Source organism: Schistocerca serialis, chromosome 1, assembly GCF_023864345.2.
Source record: "Schistocerca serialis cubense isolate TAMUIC-IGC-003099 chromosome 1, iqSchSeri2.2, whole genome shotgun sequence".
Taxonomy (NCBI): Eukaryota; Metazoa; Arthropoda; class Insecta; order Orthoptera; family Acrididae; genus Schistocerca; species Schistocerca serialis.
In genome coordinates this window covers 1,021,039,156-1,021,046,219 of record NC_064638.1, presented here as the reverse complement: position 1 = coordinate 1,021,046,219, position 7,064 = coordinate 1,021,039,156, and the positions used below count along the sequence as shown (strand labels likewise).

General features: G+C 41.3%; 1 pseudogene; it reads right to left on the bottom strand.

Moving 5' to 3' along the window:
* Positions 1-6,206: 6,206 nt before the first annotated feature.
* On the bottom strand, positions 6,207-6,324 carry LOC126426544 (5S ribosomal RNA; annotated as a pseudogene).
* Positions 6,325-7,064: the final 740 nt, after the last annotated feature.

The window sequence follows — 7,064 nt, the reverse complement described above, 5'->3', positions numbered from 1 at the left end:
TATAACATATAATTACAGTAAAAATAATATTGGGAACTAAATTAACGATCCATAAATGATGTAGGCCACACGGTTGCGATTTGGTTAGAATAAGGTTTATTCAGAAAGCAAACTCATAGCGAAAGTGTTTGTATTTACAGTTACTATTACACTCTAGCGTATATCCATTTGACACAGTTCAATGGTTCACGATCTCATCTCAAAATACAAATACTCCACCTCGTTATCTTCGTGTAAAGTTAGAGTTCACACCAGGCGCGCGGGTGCTCATCGCGCCCGTCCCCAGCCGCGTTTCGCCGCGCGCCGAATATCTTCGCTCAACCGATCGGACAGTTCCCATTACTCAAATTGTCCATCTGATTGGCCACTATATCTTTGGAACAAATGAAGTTACAGAGTTGATATTTACAACATGTGCCATTTAATGATGTCGATCGTTAAGGTCGATTAAAGTGTTCAGATTTTAGCATTCAGGTCTTTGTTACAAAACTTGTGAATTTCGCTTTGACAGTAAATCCTAAATTGTTGTAGATATGATCAATAGCAAGACTTTTTTGGGATCACTATGAAAATTTATGAAGGATGGTAGATTAATATTACTGTGGGTTCATTCCCTGCATTGCTACAGAATTAAATAGTTTCCATAAATGTTTCCCTTTATAGCCCATATTAGGTCCGCCATATTTAACACTGCTACGTCTTCTTCCGTAGAAATGTTGGAACACGTGAAGCAATACGGACCCTGCGACTTATCTTAGAAGCTAGATTAAGGAAGGGCAAACCTACGTTTCTAGCATTTGTAGACTTAGAGAAAGCTTTTGACAATGTTGACTGGAGTACTCTCTTTCAAATTCTGAAGGTGGCAGGGGTAAAATACAGGGAGCGAAAGGCTATTTACAATTTGTACAGAAACCAGATGGCATTTATAAGAGTCGAGGGACATGAAAGGGAAGCAGTGGTTGGGAAGGGAGTGAGACAGGGTTGTAGTCTCTCCCCGATGTTATTCAATCTGTATATTGAGCAAGCAGTAAAGGAAACAAAAGAAAAATTCGGTGTAAGTATTAAAATCCATGGAGAAGAAATAAAAAGTTTGAGGTTCGCCGATGACATCGTAATTCTGTCAGAGACAGCAAAGGACTTGGAAGAGCAGTTGAACGGAATGGATAGTGTCTTGAAAGGAGGATATAAGATGAACATCAACAAAAGCAAAACGAGGATAATGGAATGTAATCGAATTAAGTCGGGTGATGCTGAGGGAATTAGATTAGGAAATGAGACAATTAAAGTAGTAAAGGAGTTTTGCCATTTGGGGAGCAAAATAACTGATGATGGTCGAAGTAGAGAGGGTATAAAATGTAGACTGGCAATGGCAAGGAAAGCGTTTCTGAAGAAGAGAAATTTGTTAACATCGAGTATAGATTTAAGTGTCTGGAAGTCATTTCTGAAAGTATTTGTATGAAGTGTGGCCATGTATGGAAGTGAAACATGGACGATAAAGAGTTTGGACAAGAAGAGAATAGAAGCTTTCGAAATGTGGTGCTACAGAAGAATGCTGAAGATTAGATGGGTGGATCACATAACTAATGAGGAAGTATTGAATAGGATTGGGAAGAAGAGAAGTTTGGGGCACAACTTGACCAGAAGAAGGGATCGGTTGGTAGGACATGTTCTGAGGCATCAAGGGATCACCAATTTAGTATTGGAGGGCAGCGTGGAGGGTAAAAATCGTAGAGGGAGACCAAGAGATGAATACACTACGCAGATTCAGAAGGATGTAGGTTGCAGTATTTATTGGGAGATAAAGAAGCTTGCACAGGGTAGAGCAGCCTGGAGAGCTGCATCAAAGCAGTCTCAGGACTGAAGACCACAACAACAACACGTCTTCTTGGCCACAAACGGCTTCTACTGATTTTCCCTGTGAGTTAGGTACTTATCTCTCTCAATGGCACACTACAGCGCTTAGGCCTCAATGGACAATAGCGCCTGTGAGTTTCCCCATCTCGTGGTGAATATGAGCTTTTTGTGGCACGCGGTTCTGGACGATAGGGTTCGTTTCACAATTCCTGAAGGCTGACTCTTGCGGCCATATACTTAAATGAGACTGAAATGCTTGTTAACTCACTCACCTCCATAACATGTTGGTGTGCCATACCTGTTATGAAGTAACACCCAAATTTATAAGACACATGTTCATAATACAATAACACAAATATTCTAAGCGCCAGATCAACAGTGCAATTATTTTTAGTAGTGTTGATGCAGCATACTTTAAATGTAAAGAAACTTATATCTAACATAAATTATTAATTGCGGCATATTAATTAAATTAAGCATCGAAATCGACTGTGTACTGAAATGCCACAGAAATATCGGCGTCACTGCGCTCACTTTCGCAGAACCTTTCCGTCACAACGTAGTCTCCAGAGGCGCTCCACAAATTCGGAGTCGAGTACCCGTCGAAATTCTGTATGGCTCTGCATTCCATTGCCAACGCTTTTCGGGAACAAATCTGTTGAAATTCGAATCGGGTGTAGATACGAGAAAATAAACAGTTTCCGGAACCACCCAGGATGGCACTGAACGCTTAGCCCAGTTTAATCGATACAAAAAGATCTAAACTACACTGTAAACAATTTATTTACAGCGTTTCCAAGATGCTTCTTAAATTTTTCAATGATTTTGACACGTTATTCAAGTCCCACTAGGGACATGCATCTCGTGAAAGATTCCCAATCGACTTCATCGGCAAATACATGTTATGTTTTAATTTAAATAACTCCCTTATACTCAAAACTAACATCAAATATGAACAAATCTCTCCTTCGTTTAATTCCATGCAGTCATGCTCCTTTCACAAATCGTTACTCCATACAACAATAAATTATTCCCCCAAAATATTCTCAGATAAATAGACAGACATACAGCTGTCTTCCTAGGTAAGCATTATTAATTTTCATTTTCCAAATTTCTCCGACCTCCATGCACCCAAATTGGCGTGACAATAACTTATAATTTGGAAAGTGCAACTAACATAAAACCATCCAAAAACTTAAGTCTAACACATACATACATATAAATAAATCTCTTATATACCCCCAGAAACCTAATTTATATGCTTACTGTTCACTGATTTTTGACTTGATACCGTTTATCAAATAATTGAGTTCTCCTACCTGCTCGCACCCAAATGTGCGTCTAAACTATCTCTTTATAATGGCACAGACCTTGTGCCCAAAATATCCTTATGTGGGCAAACAACAAACAAGCCACAGTAAATCCTGAAATAAAACATTCCAAATTACCCGTCCAAATAATCTTATAATCTAAACACAGATACACTTATTTCTCAACCTACTTTCCCCTTCTAGACTTCTCTCGAGTCTACAAATGATGGAATAGCAATCGTAATGCTCTACCGTACCATCGCCTATCAGTTACAGTAGAATCACATTCCTCCTTCAGATACCATTCTGTCCAAATATCGCTTTCTATATTAGAATCAAATTCACTGTATTCTCCCTTAAAATCATTGACATTAGTGGCTACTACATCATTATCGTGAAATAAAGCGTTACTTTTTACTTCCCCGTCATTAGAAACACCTTCACAAACAGCACTTTGAACAGCCGTTGATACATCATACAACTCGGTACATAAAACTTCATTTACCTCTGTCGACAGATCACCATTATATGAACCATTTATAGTTTCACCATCCTCTGCCGTTACGTCACATAAATACTGTAGCTACAACGTAGTGTAATTTCAGAATCAACAGTACCATTAAATTCCACTGCGTTTTGGTTTGAACCTGAGCACAATACCTTTTCCTCTCCTATACGCTCCTGAGCCACCATAATTGCAGATCGCACATCAAATTCAGATCCACATTCATTCTCAAACAAACATTCAAGATCCAAAGATCCATCCAGACTTTAGGGTTCACCTCCATTAGCATTAACAAACGCACAAATTCCTTCGTCTGAAGTATTAATACCAGCAAGTTCAACTTTCGTAACTTCAGAGCATAAGACAACATTACTACGTTCCTTCTAAAATAATTCACCAATATCCGCCGATACACACACAAAATCATCAACATCAGACGAAACTAATGCTACGCCGCCCTTATTAACCTCCTTGACAACTTTCGCCGTCACAATCTCATCTGAAACGTCATCACCCTCGTTACTATAATCGTTACCGCTGGTTAGTACCTCTTTAGAATTTTCTATGCCATCTAACCCCACCAAATTCAGCTCCACCTCAGCCTCCTTTTGGCTCATAGACTCTTTCATTGTGTTAACATTCAAACACTCTTTCGTCTCACATTCGTAAAACAACTCATTTAGTCCTAAACCGTCGTCATCGCCTTTATCGTTATCGTTCATTATCTTAGGATTACGCCTTTTACGTAAAATCTGATTTGAGAATTTATCTATTTGATTCTCATCTCTTACTAATTTCATGTCAATGTTCTGACACCTTTCTGCCGATTTATTAAAACCTATCACATTTCCGTTTACTCGGGTCCTATTTATCGCCGGTTTATTTTGCCGGCTCCGGACCTGAGATGAGGCGAAACTTGATCTCCCATTACGCTGGTTCATTTCGCCGGTGCCTGTTCCTCAAATCTACGTTCTTGGTGTCGGTCCCTGTCACGAAAGTATCCGTTCCCATTACCCCTTTGAAATTTATCATTGAATGTGTTCCTGTTACCGTTTCCCTTATCAAAACTGCTATTTGCCTTCCGTTTATAACTTCCCGAATGTCTTTCATAGTAATCACTCGGACTGCAGCTATGATTTACACTCTGAAAACTATTCTTCTGCTTACTTTGCGATTTAAATTTCCACGCCCGTTCTACTTTTTCTACAAAGTCCCAAAATTCCTCTATTGACTTGCTAGGACTATGCACTAGACCCAACTGCAAATTTTCCGGTAACCGCCTTTTCAACGTCGTAACTTGAGTAAGCACCCCTGGCGTACGTTTCATATGCACTAATCTCACAAGTTCACGTTTACAAAATTCTCGCATCGACCCGTATTTAAATGTCAGCCCGTTCAGAAACTCATTCGCTTCACCCCAGAACTTGTTCAGGACACTGCTTTCAAATATTTCGTAGGAACTGAACGTATCACTGTGTATAATTGCCCACTATTGCGGCTCTCCTTCCAAAGGTCTTTTCACTAATTTTCTCTTCGCCTCGTCGGACATTCCCTTATGAAGCCATCCCAGCATGCTGCTAGAAAATTTACGGGGTGATATTTCCCGTCGTCTCCAAAACATTTGACCGTTCCCGAGTTCATCCACGGAACATTGACCACTGTAGTGGTTTGATGTGCAGCTAAAGAATTCATTTCACTTTTTATTTCATTTATTTGATTTTTAACTTCACCATTTTCAGTTTTAAGGCCAGTTTCTACTTGTTCCTTTATTTTATCTACTTGTTTCTCCCCTTTATCTATTCGAACGGATAAGCAGTAAATAGCCTCTGTCGTCTCAGCCATTAAAGCATTTTACACAGAGTACGCGAAGGAATTTGCCCCCATTCTTGCAGCAGTGTACCGTAGGTCTCTGGAAGAGCGTAGCTTTCCAAAAGATTGGAAAAGGGTACAGGTCATCCCCGTTTTCAAGAAGGGACATCGAACAGATGTGCAGAACTATAGACCTATATCTCGAACGTCGACCAGTGGTAGAACTTTGAAACACGTATTATGTTCGAGTATAATGACTTTTCTGGAGACTAGAAATCTACTCTGTAGGAATCAGCATGGTTTCGAACAAGACGATCGTGTGAAACTCAGCTCGCGCTATTCGTCCACGAGACTTAGAGGGCCATAGACACGGGTTCCCAGGACGATGCCGTGTTCATTGACTTCCGCAAGGCGTTTGATACTGTTCCCCACAGTCGTTTAATGAACAAAGTAAGAGCATATGGACTACCAGATCAATTGTGCGATCGGATTTCAGGTGTGCCGCAGGGGAGTGTCGTATCACTCAAGCACTCCGTCTTCAGGCCACGAGTGGCCTACCGGGACCGTCCGACCGCCGTGTCATCCTCCGTGGAGGATGCGGACAGGAGGAGCGTGGGGTCAGCACACCGCTCTCCCGGCCGTTATGATGGCATTCTTGACCGAAGCCGCTACTTTTCGGTCGAGTAGCTCCTCAATCGGCATCGCTAGGCTGAGTGCACCCCGAAAAGTGGCAACAGCGCATGGCGGCCTGGATGGTCACCCATCCAAGTGCCAACCACGCCCGACAGTGCTTAACTTCGGAGATCTCACGGGAACCAGTGTAACCACTGCGGCAAGGTCGTTGCCTCGGAGTGTCGTAGAACCATTACTGCTCATACTATATATAAATGACCTAGTGGATGACATCGGAAGTTCAGTGAGGCTTTTTGCGTGTAATGCTGTGGTATATCGAGAGGTTGTAACAATGGAAAATTGTACTGAAAAGCAGGAGGATCTGCAAGGAACTGACGCATGGTGCAGCGAATGGCATTTGAATCTCAATATATACAAGTGTAATATGCTGCGAATACACAGAAAGAAAGGCCCTTCATCATTTACCTACGATATAGCAGGTCAGCAACTTGAAGTAGTTAATTCCATAAATTATCTGGGAGTAGGCATTAGGAGTGATTTAAAATGGAATGACCATATAAAATTAATCGTCGGTGAAGCAGATGCCAGACTGAGATTCATTGGAAGAATCCTAAGGAAATGCAGTCCGAAAACAAAGGAAGTGGGTTACAGTACACTTGTTCGCCCACTGCTTGAATACTGCTCACCGGCGTGGTATCCATACCAGACAGGGTTGATAGAAGATTCCACGGAGAGCAGCGCGCTTCATTACAGGATCATTTAGTAATCGCGAAAGCGTTACGGAGATGATAAATAAACTCCACTGGAAGACTCTGCAAGAGAGACGTTCAGTTGCTCGGTACGGGTATTTGTTGAAGTTTCGAGAAAATACGTTCACCGGGGAGTCAAGCAGTATATTGCTTCCTCCTACGTATATCTCGCGAAGAGACCGCGAGGGTAAAATCAAAGAGATT